We start from the raw sequence: 11,354 nt of genomic DNA, 5'->3' as shown, positions 1-11,354 counted from the left end.
GCTAACTTCATCACAGTCCTGTCAGTTCTTCCAGGACCTCACACAGCTGACAGCAGGGTACTAAACTCCTACCTCCCTTGCACCCTCTGAGCCCATCCATGTGCACACATTAGCAGTACTTTTATCGATGTTCCTTTGACTTTAAGATCTATTATGTGTACGAGTGTTTTCCTGTTTTGGCCTATGCATCGCTTACATGCCCGGTACCCATGATGGCCAGAAAGAGAGTACAGATTCCTTAGGACTAGGGTTACAGGTGGCTGTGAGCCACTGGGTAGGTACTGGAAATTAAACCCGGGTGTTCTAGAAGAGCAGCCCCGTGCTCAACAGTCATCTCTCCAACCCATCACCCCTGCATTTGTGAGGTATCAGGCAGTGTTAAGCAGCAAAGTCAATTTTAGCAGATCAACACAAAAGACCTGATTCTCTGCATCCACAGGCACTGAGTCAAAGTTTATAAACTTTATTTGTACTTCACAACACAAAGTCAATCAATCAACTTCCCAGGAAATTCACTGTGGGAACTGTGTTCCAGGCTGAACACCTGCCTCCCCAGTGCCTCCTGTCTGGGCGCCTTCACCAGCTGCCAAAGGCCTCCCAAGGTGAATGTAGACAGTTGACTTTGTCCTGCTCTCTCTTTGGGAGAGCGGCAGCAGGTTCTCTCTGGCACTACAAGGCAATAACCTGGAAACAAAAATTAGTATTAATTTGAAGGAAACAGATAGCTAAGTGATTTAAAACTGAACTATTTAGGATTCAGTGCTAGAATTCCCACCCGTCATTTACCAGGCATTATATGCACTGCGCACAGGCAGGAACTATCAAAAGTGCCAATGCGGGATGAGAACTTTAAGGAAAGCGAAGTTTCTGGCAAATGGCCAGAAAAGGATTCTCATGAAGCACCAGGAATATTTATATTCAACCAACTCTCTGAGGACCTGAACCTTGGAGTCCACTCAGGAGCGAAGCTGAGCCTTCACTCTTTCCCCTGCAGGCCGTGGGCAGCTTGCGCTCGGTAGATCTCACCCCAAATGCAGCTGCTTTAGTGATGAGACAAAAATGTGACTCCCTCTCAGTGTAAGCCTTGTGCACACCTCCCTGTTTCCCCAGAAAAGGACAACGGACATACTTCAAGCTAGACCCTGAAATAGGCATTATTGAAGATAGAGTCCACCCCACCCCCACTAGTTTCTCTCTGGCTTCTCTGGTGCCCACCAGGCAGCCATGACATTCAGACAGGACCTAAGCTGTGGTGAGGAGGCTACCAGGGTCATGGCACCTTCTTTCCTAAATATCAGGACTGCTGCAGAGGCAAGGACAGAGTCATTAAGCCTTCTCATGGCATAAGCTGGCACAAGCCTTACATTCCTGTCTCCTCCTAAAGAGCATTCATTTTCTAGAAATATGCAACAAGCACCCTTTCACTCCCATTTCAGCCTACTCAGGGGCTCTGCCACCAGAGCACCCAAGGTGGGGGAGGATTAACAGGGCAACTAGACCTCCAGCTTTGGAAGGCTGGCACAACTCTCTATGGAGTCTATTCAACTTGATCCCTTATAAAGCTTGAATTTCTTCGAACATGGAGCCACGCCCCTAAGCCTCAGAACAGAGTTATTTTCCCTCAGTTGAAAATCTCAGACAGGGATAACTAACCATCCATCATAGGCTTATGGGCTTCTTTTGAACACAAAACAGGAACATAAAAGTCACAAAGGGCCAGGCATGGTGATGCATGCTTTTAATCGCAGCACCTGGAAGGCAGATGCAGGTTGACCTCAAATTCGTTTGTGGTTAAGCAGGTCTACATAGCAAGTCACAGGCTATGTGCTGGTGTACAGTTAAGACTCATCTCAGATTGAAAAGGGAGCAAAGGCTTACAGAGAGGAGAGCAATTGCTTCATTTGTCACAAGGGAGCTATCTCACCTTGCACCAGCTATGTGGGAAGCTCTTCTGCTTACTCGTATCATTCTGGGTCCTGTGGCTTTCCACAACATCCTTCGCAGGCCCAGAAACGGGGGCTGAGCCTGTACCTGGTGATAAGGGACACACACAAGGTTAACTCTAAACAAACCAATTCACTTAAAAGTCACATCTGGGGCCTGCCTGGCAAGCTGGGGAGGCTGAGTTTCAGACATCCACAATCCACACAGAAAGGCCTCTTGGCCTTCAGACAGGGATAACTTTACATCATCATGGACTCAGCTCCCACAACACAGCCGGCCTTTGTGCACAGGAAATTTAAAGCTATTTTTACGTCTGTTCTGACTGCACGTACGTGGGTGCACCGTGTGTTTGGTGCCTGGAGAGACCAGAAGAGGCATGGGATCCCCTAGAACTGGAGTTACAGGAAGCCAAGGCAGCCAACCTGTGCTACCTAAGAGATTCAAGGACAACCTAGGTTACATGGTCAGACTCTGGAGTGAAAAATGTCACACCCAGCAGCAGCTTGTCTTATAGCCAGAGTATCTGACAAGTCTTTCTAGACTCAACAGAATGCCTGAAATGGTATGTCACCCCCTACTTCAGTGAGCCAGTTGAAGGACTGCATCTATCACACCTTATACGTTACACAAAGCAAGCACGTTTTCTGTCAAAAAAAAAAAAAAAAAAATCTATCCCAAGAGCCACTTAAAAATAGGCGGTGCTGGCAGGGTGTGTGGGGGACACTCCTTTAATCGTGGCACTCAGGGATAGGCAGGTAGATAGCTGTGAGTTCAAAGTTTGGTCTACAAAGGGAGTCCAGGACGAGTAGGACCACACACACACCATGTCAAAAAAAAAAAAAAAAAAAAAAAAAAAAAAACCTAAGCTCAAAGTAGAACGGATCCCCCAGTGAGCTGTTTCCGCTTGCCACCCCAGAACTGTTCTCATCCACTGGCAGAGGTGGATCCAGGAAATAGGTAATTTTAACTTTTTAGGTGTCCTGAGATACATCCAGGTTGGGAAACCACCAATTCTGCTTTAGGAAAGACACAAGGTTCTGTGCCAATCAAGTGGTAGGCCCACATCTGTAATCTAGAATGGGCCCCAAACAACAATAAACACTGTCTAAAATGCAGCTCTGCCTCTGATGTTTTGGGTGCAACATGTCCTTAGAATGGCTGTCCTGTGCCGTCAAGGACACCCACCCAGCACGATTAGATAGATGTCCCCTAGAAGGCAACAGCTGCTCACGTACCTTTGAGCAGAGTCCCCTAAGCTTCAGTTTACTTGGCAGCACAGCAAGGAGCGATTCTGTATTCCCACATGGTAAATACAGCTTGTGAGAGCAGAGGCTTTCCCTCATCTGGACAGCCAATCCCGCAACACCCACAGCCCCTGCATTTCTGGGAAGAGGCTCTTACCATGCAGAGTCATCATGGAGGCTCTATGTGCCACATCTTATACAACGGTTGTCTCCAGGAGCCAACAGCTCCACTCTGAAAAGACTAAAGACAACACACTTCATTTTAACAGATGCAACCTTAACGTGTTTAACCTCAAAATAGGTCTTATAAGTTGAGCCTCAGTAAACCACGACTCTTCACAAAAGACGTCATTTCAGACAGGGATAACTTTAAATCATCCTCAGCTCAACCAATCACAAATTCCTAAATCCCAGCCAACCCAAACTCAGATTCCCTTCATCCCTGGTCATTTGAGAATGACATCAGTGGCCCAAATTACATTGGCACAGACCACACCTGTCTTCTGGGCTCTGGGTAGAACTCTTACCTAAATGGGCTCAGGGTTCAACAGGCAGTCTTCTAGCTGAGCTTCAAAATGAAGTGTCATGAGGCAGATGCCCACCATCTACCTTCTCCCGTGGTGACCACACCTGGACCATTTACTCTCAGGGATCCGGCCATTACTTCCGGGACGAACCTGCAGCGTGTCCCCTCAGGTGCCAATGTAATGCCTTCGGGGAAAGAAAATCATGCCACGTTAAAACAATGGATTTTTACTTTGAAATCCCCTTTGTTACAACCTGCAGTCGTTACACAAGTCAAGGCACTACTACGGGGCACACGTACTCACGGGCGAAGGCTCTGGAATAGGGGCCACCACCCTCAATGGACACCCCAAAGCCGCTGGGCTGCATGTTCTGCACGTGGCTGGTTGTGAGGCAGACGGCTGCCCAGGTTGAAAGCCCTGGCCCCACAGAGATGGGAGTTAGAAGCCAAAACGGGCTTCAACCCTTCCACATAAAATTCCTCGCAGCCTGGAAAGCATTTTCTTATACCAGACCCAAGGCCTTTAATAGCAAAGGAAAGGGGCACACGGTTGCCACTTCACCTCTGGAGCGACCATGTCGACGGTAGAAGTACAAAAACCTCACCTCCCCTTTTCCACAGCTTACCAACACCCGAACCCCCAGGCTATTCAGTGAGTATGCACCACGGACCGAAGCAGCCATAACTTCCCGACACGCGGCACAAGCTCGGAAAGGACGAGGTTGCGCTTGCGCGCAGTTTCCCGCCCCACCCCCATCTCGCCGCAACTCTCGCTGTCTTGAGGCCTCATGGGAAATGTAGTTCTAAAACCACCGTTGACACGTGTCAGTCGTCTCCTTTGCCTGAGTGAAGAGAAGGGGGTAAGATAGTGGCAACCAGCGGGGGCAGCAGAGGGTCGGGGTGGGAAGCCGGGTCTGTGGAGAACATGGGCGGTCCCTGGCTGAGGCTGGGGAGGCAGAGCATGTTCCAGGGTGCTGGACTGATGAGGAAACCGAGGCTTGTTATTGATGCTCCGCAGATTTTGTCTGGTGTGGAGAGTGAAGCCCAGGGAGGTCGTCAAGGCATTGTCCGCTGCTTTCACGATGGGAGCGGGTGCGGGCTGCAGGGGGCGCTCGAGGGCCGCAGAGGCGACCGTCGGGGCCCAGGGGTCCAGGCCTGCCGGGGGCACTCTTCTGGGGTTGTCGGGAAAACCGCGGTGAGCGAGCAGAGACACAGCTTCACGTTGTAGCCTCCTGAAGCCCGAAGCGTTACCCCAATCCCTCAGGGACCTCGACCGTGGTTCCGGGCTTCCGTGCTGAGAAGAATTTCAGGACTAGCCAGTGTAAGCTGGAGATAAAATAGTTTTAATAGAGGTATTCAGAGGGAGGACTAGGAGAAAGGGAGGCGCTCAGAAAGAACGACATACCTCAGTGTGGGAATGGGCTCGAGTGAGAGTTGCAATTAATTGCCTTTGCGTTAGCCAAGCGCACCCTTTTAGTAGCTCCTGAGTTACATCTCGGAGGATGCTGGGAGACATCCTCCTCCCCACTCTCTTGCTCTCTTGGTAAATGAGCGAAGTGTGGTGGTTCCAGAGCTCTGGATAGACTTGGCGTCCATAAGCCAGTAGGGGCTGCATGGGCCGGGGAGGGGAGAGGGGGGAGTTTGTACCCTCCCCTTGTAAATATGGTTGGTCTATGGTGAGAGTCGCAGAAAAGTGTAGTTTTCTATCTGGGAAGGAAGAAAGGGCCTTAAGTGCAGAGCCCTTGCTTCTCTGTTGGCAAGAGGCTTGACTATATTCCTTAATGAGAGACTCCGTTCCCTTCTCTTGTCCCCAAGAGTTCCCATGCCATTCTATCCTGCCTCGTTTCTGTGGCGTTTTTCGGTTTCTATCTTGGCTTCATTTTTGAATAGGGGAAAATGGCAGGGCAGGGCCAGAATTTAAACACCTTTTTAGAAATAAATTTAAATTTGCAAGACCAAGAGCCTCGTATAACCCTCACAGCATTCTGCTAGAATGGGACCCTGCACCATTTAGCCTGTTATCATTTTTTAATGTGCAAATCTGCTGCTGATACATATTCTTAATGACCATATTTGCTTGTATTCATCTCCTTTCATTTGATCGTGACTGCTTTGGGAGCAGGGGGGATGTCTCTTAATATTTTCTTCTTTATTTCCTCACAGTGCAGGGTTTAGTGTTTGGCTGTGTCTTTTCACAGAATGTTCCAAGGAAATAATCATTAATTTATTCAGCAAGAACGTAGGTCCTTGAATTTTCTGTCCTGCCCTTGAAGACAGATTATTTTGTTTAATACTCAAAGGAAGAATGCATTTTCTCCCAGCAGGAGAAGTTCTTTCATTTGAGACTTGCAGAGGGAATTCTGAAGAATTTGCCCAAAGCTGTTTGTGAAACTTGTGGCCACGTGACCTTCTGCAGACAGAATAATGACAGAGTTAATACTTTCTCTAGGTGTCTGTTCACTATATCAGGTCCTTTAATCCTATGCTCGATGAAGCCCTGTCGTTATCCCATTTGGCAGATGAAGAAACGCACGTTGAGAGATGAGGTACTGTTTAAAGTCAAGTTAGACTTGGTTGTGGAGTTGATGCTTTTATCACTGAGTTGCTACATACAGTGAGTTGATCTAGTATGTAACAACTTTTCGGGGGAAATGAAAAACAGAGGAAGCTTTTTGTATCTTTAAAAAACATATGTATGTGTGTGAACATGTATGCAGATACACATGGAGTATACAAGCGCATGCAGAGGTCAGAGGTCAACTTTGGGTCCCTTTCTCAAGCTCCACCTTTTTTTTTTTTAAGATTCATTTTTTATACATCATTCTGCCTATGCACCAGAAGAGGGCACCAGATCTCACAATAGACGGTTATGAGCCACCATGTGGTTTGCTGGGAACTGAAGTCAGGACCTTTAGAAGAACAGCCAGTGCTCTTAACCTCTGAGCCATCTCTCCAGCACTCCACCTTACTTTTTGAGTCAGAGTCTCTCACTAGGTCTAGAGCTTGTGTATTTGGCTAGACTGGCCAGTGAGCCTCTGGGATCCCCCTGTGTCCACTTTCCCGGAGCTGGGATTACAGGCACAAACCACTGTACCCAGCTTCTTCTTCTGTTTTGTTTGTTTACTGTGTGTGTGTGTGTGTGTGTGTGTGTGTGTGTGTGTTGGGGGTGCCTGCATACATGTCTGTGCACCATGTGTGTGTCTGGTGCCCACAGAGGCCAAAAGAGGATGTCAGATTACCCCCAGAACTGGAGTTACAGCTGTAAGGTGCCATTTGGTTTCTGAGAATAGGACCCGGGTCCTCTAGAAGAACAAATGCTCCCAACCACTGAGCCGTTTCTCTCGCCCCTACCCCTAGCTTATGTGAGTTCTGGGGATCTGGGCTCACGTGTGCTGTTTGTGCAGCTTCGCCAGCTGAACCATCTCCCCAGCTGCAGTGTTCCTGCCTTTACAGAAGTGGTTGGAGACTAATAAAAAAAGGTTGATGGAAGAATGCTGAGCACCTACTCTGTTGGTTTGAGCCACGTGGTGGCAGAGTGAGAATGAGCGGGTTGGGAACCACTTCCTACAACACTGTAAGGCTTTGGGAATCTAGCTGTCTCGGAGCCCCAGGCTAATTGCTACCCACTGTGCAGAGAGACCACTATTCCTAGCTCATGGCTCTGCCTGCAGGTCTCTGTGTGACAGTTTCTCCTGAACAGCTCAGCTGTACATCTGGAACAGCCAGAGGCACACAACCAGTGGGGGTGCCACCAGCAGTCAGGCAGTGGCCAACAGGCTGGAGCAAACTCCAGAGGCCTTGTGCCAAGAACACACGTGAGGACAAGTGTGTAGGCAGGCCAGAAGCTTCAAAGGCTGTGTGAGAACTCCTGAATGAGCAGCCACGGCCAGAGCTGCTCCAAATGAAGTGCTAATGTGACTGTGAGCTCATTTGCACTCCTTGCTGCTGACAGTGATGAGTGCGGCTGAGCCTTGCGCACAGTGGGATTCTGTAGCCGTTCTGTGGGGTCTCCTGTCATCCTGTGAGGCACCGCAGTCCAGTGCTAAGTGTGGGAAATGGACCCACACTTAGCTGAATATCACCCGCACCCCCACTCTGCCCCACCCCCCGCCCCCAGTGCTGTGAGAGGCTCAACCTCAAGAGTGCACAGGGAACATTTAGTCAGTTGACCTGCCATGCTGGGGCAGTTGCTGAAAGATGTGGTCTCAAAGCTGTCATAGGAAAGCAGTCCTTACAATATCGAAGTTCCCTTCTCAATCCCCAAGGGGATCTTCGATTTTATTGGTAAGATCATGAAGGAGGGTTGGTGGTGCCTCGAAGGAGCGGGCTGCGTACGGTGGAGCAGCTGCACCAGTGATCTCACAGGAAGTTCGTCTGTGTGCAGGCTTGTTTGGTGGCCTGCTTGGAAGCTGCTCTACCTCCATCTTGTCTGCAATACAATTCTAGCCAAGTTTGGGATTCTTGCATCTAAAAACAACAGCCTCTCTGCTGGCTCTGGGTCTTTGTAGAAATATGCTGCTTGGGCTTGCTGCAGCTGTCTGCAATCTGTGAGGCTCCCTTCCAAGCAAGAGCTGATGCCTCTAAAGGTAGATTGGAAAGAAGGAGTTCTTGAAGCTGCCAGTGAACTGCTTGAGATAGCCAGGCCCAAAACCCTCTGTTTTCATCTCTCGTTGCTTTAGAGATACACTTTCACGTTTACTCTTTCTCAAGAAGCAGAGGCAGAGGCAGGTGGGTCTCTCCGAGTTCAAGGCCAGCCTGGTCTACATAGTGAATTCTAGGCCAGCCAGAACTATACAGTGAGATTCTGTGTAAAAAACAAAAACAAAACATACACACAGGGAAAAAAGCCATGCCTTCACCCAACATATCTACAAAACCATTTCCTCTAATAAAATTGCCACTTAAAAAAGGATTTTTAAAAATAAACAAGTTTGAAGAATATTCGGTATCGTCTGGACCTCATCTGCTGCTTCCTGGACGTGTCTCCCATTCCCGGAAATCCCTGCCTTCTCGATGTTGCGTAAGCTGCTTTTGGTGTCTTGTTCCCTTTGCTTTGACCTCCCTTCCCCTCATCCTCTTCTTTGCCTGGCAGATTCCAGCTCCTCTTAAACACCTCCTCTGTGTGTCCTCAGCTGCTGCGCTGCAACCGCCAAGGTTCCTGTGGCACCTTTATTGTGGCAGGTGTTTTGGCATGTGCTCTGTTACTGGACCAGGCTGGAGGAAAACCCCAGCTCACCTGAGCCTAGATTGAACAACTTTGGATAGGTTGCTCCACCTGTCTGTCCTACCTCTGATTTTTGTTTTTGAAACAGGATCTCACCTTATAGCTCTGCTGTCCCAGGACTCACAGTGTAGACCAGGCTGGCCTAGAACTCACAGAGCTCTGCCTGCTTCTGCCCGGCCCCCAAGTGCTGGGATCAAAGATAAGCATCGCTATAGCCTGCCTCATCTTTACAGTGAGGGAGAAGGGCCACAATTTGAATCTCACAGGATTGCTTTCAGACCGTATGGAAAACACTGACACAGTGCTAGGCAGAGTAAGTACACCGCAAAGGGGAGCCCTCGACACACATTTCTTCTCACACTCATTTTCCCACTGATTTGGTTTGGTTTGGTTTGGTTTTTTTGAGACAGGGTTTCTCTGTGTAGTCATGACTGTCCTGGAACTCTCTCTGTAGACCAGGCTGGCCTCGAACTCACAGAGATCCGCCTGCCTCTGTGCTGGGATTAAAGGCGTGCACCACCACCACCTGTGCCCACTGTTTTTTTCATGTTTACTTTATTTATGTGTGTGTGCGCAGGTGCCTATGAGGTCAAGGAGCGTCAGATCCCCTAGAGCTGGAGTCACAGATGGATGTGAGCCTGGGGTGGGGGTGCTGAGCCTAGGTCCTCTGCAAGAGCAACACGCCCTTCTGACTGCTGAGCTGTCTCCATAGCCCCACCCCGATTTGTATCATTTCCCCCCTCTCTCCCTTCCCTTCCATCATTGGGCACTGAACCCAGAGTACATGCATTCAAGGCAAATGTCTCCTCCCCCTTTTGGGGACAGGGGACAGGATCTCACAAAGCCAGGTCGCACACCCTGGCTTTGCATTTGCAATCAGCTCCTCTGGTGTCTTGGATTAGAGACTGCTGCCACATTTGCTTTTTTTTTTTTTTTCCTGCAGTGTGAGAAAATAATGATTAGGTCTTTGTTCTTGTTTTGCTTTTAACTATGAAAGTCATCTTTATTGAGGTATAAAATACACAGAATAAAATATGCAAGATGTACCGTTAGAGTCCAGTAAGCAAACACATGCACATAAGCACAAACCCAATCGAGATTCAAAACCTTTTTTGCTACCCTGAGCACCCACAGGGCTCTCCTTATCTTTTACAGTCAGTTCCCATGTCCAGCTGTGGCCTGAGACTGGTCCTGCTCTGCACTCTGTCACTATCAATTAGTCTAGTCCTAGCATTTCATAAATGTGACCACAGACAGGATCCTTGCCTGTGTCTGCTTTCTTAATTGTCCTATATTGTCCCTTAGGTAAATGCCTCATTTTCTCTTTGTTTTTGAGTGTACAAACATAGCTCAGTTTACCCACAGACAACTGTGATAGATATCTGGGTTATCTTCAGTGTGGAGCTCTTACTAGCAAAGCCGCTGTCAGCCCTTTTGTAAAACCTTTTTGGGGATGTAAGTTTTCCTTGTTCTGGGGTTACTTTATAAGTCACTACTGCACTAACTTCCCAAGAGGTTACAGTGCAAAATTTCAAATTCCCCATGCGTTCCCCTGGCGACAGGCGTGTGGTGCAGCTCGCCTGCTGGTTTTGAGCTTATTGGCCATAATCATAGAATTTTGGGGGTAGAATGGTTATTAAAACCTTTCCCTCTCCCTTTTACAAATTGTGTGAGTTGTTGAACTGTAAAAGTTTCTTTTTTGTTTTGTTTTTTCGAGACAGGGTTTCTTTTTGTAACAGAGCCCTGGCTGTCCTGGACTCTCTTTGTAGATCAAGGCTGTCCTGGAACTCAGAGAGATCTGCCTGCCTCTGCCTCCCAAGTGCTGGGATTGAAGGTGTCTGCCACCTCACCAGGATCTGTGAAAGTTCTTAAAATATTTTATTGGAGCTAAGGATATGGCTCAGTGGTTAAGAACACTGGCTCTTCTTTTAGAGGTCCTGAGTTCAATTCCCAGCAACGACATGGCGGCTCACAACCATCTATCATGTGATCGGATGCCCTCTTCTGGCCCACAGGCTCACATGCACATAGAGCACTCACGTACATAAAATAAATAAGTCTTTAAAAAAAAGAGAAATATTTTCTTTGTGTGTGTATGTGGGGTTGGTTATGCGCATTGTTGGTTCAGTGCCCAGAGGCCAGAAGAGGAAGTCACATCCCTTGAAACTGGTTACAGGTAGTTGTAAGCTGCCTTGGGGTACTGGGAACAGAATTCTAGTCTCCCGGAAAAGCAGCTCAACTGTGGAGCCAGATGTCCAGCCCCTGAATTATAAACGTTCTTCATTCTACTCTTTAAATTGATTTATTTCTCTATGTGTGGGTATGAGCTTTGTGCCCACATGCATGTGGGAACCTTCCAAGTCCAGAAGAGGGTGTCAGATCCCTTGAAATTGGAGTTACAGACTATTGTGAGCCA

At 48.3% G+C, this 11,354-nt stretch overlaps 1 long non-coding RNA gene and 3 other non-coding genes across 4 annotated transcripts; all 4 read right to left on the bottom strand.

Moving 5' to 3' along the window:
• Positions 1–442: 442 nt before the first annotated feature.
• LOC129665419 (uncharacterized) lies at positions 443–4,436 on the bottom strand. The gene is made up of 5 exons (XR_008718376.1): positions 4,341–4,436; positions 3,716–3,899; positions 3,346–3,429; positions 1,925–2,031; positions 443–684 (listed from the first exon to the last, which is right to left on the bottom strand). It is a non-coding gene; the product is annotated as an uncharacterized LOC129665419 (long non-coding RNA).
• Positions 1,594–1,671, bottom strand: LOC129665826 (small nucleolar RNA R38). Its single transcript, XR_008718434.1, has one exon. It is a non-coding gene; the product is annotated as a small nucleolar RNA R38 (small nucleolar RNA).
• LOC129665825 (small nucleolar RNA R38) lies at positions 2,122–2,203 on the bottom strand. Its single transcript, XR_008718433.1, has one exon. It is a non-coding gene; the product is annotated as a small nucleolar RNA R38 (small nucleolar RNA).
• LOC129665824 (small nucleolar RNA R38) lies at positions 3,500–3,577 on the bottom strand. The gene has a single exon (XR_008718432.1). It is a non-coding gene; the product is annotated as a small nucleolar RNA R38 (small nucleolar RNA).
• Positions 4,437–11,354: the final 6,918 nt, after the last annotated feature.

Source organism: Psammomys obesus, unplaced genomic scaffold (genome assembly GCF_907164565.1).
Source record: "Psammomys obesus unplaced genomic scaffold, mPsaObe1.curated_primary_1811, whole genome shotgun sequence".
Lineage (NCBI taxonomy): Eukaryota > Metazoa > Chordata > Mammalia > Rodentia > Muridae > Psammomys > Psammomys obesus.
The sequence above is the reverse complement of the archived record's forward strand: the minus strand, read 5'-3'. Positions and strand labels throughout refer to the sequence as shown.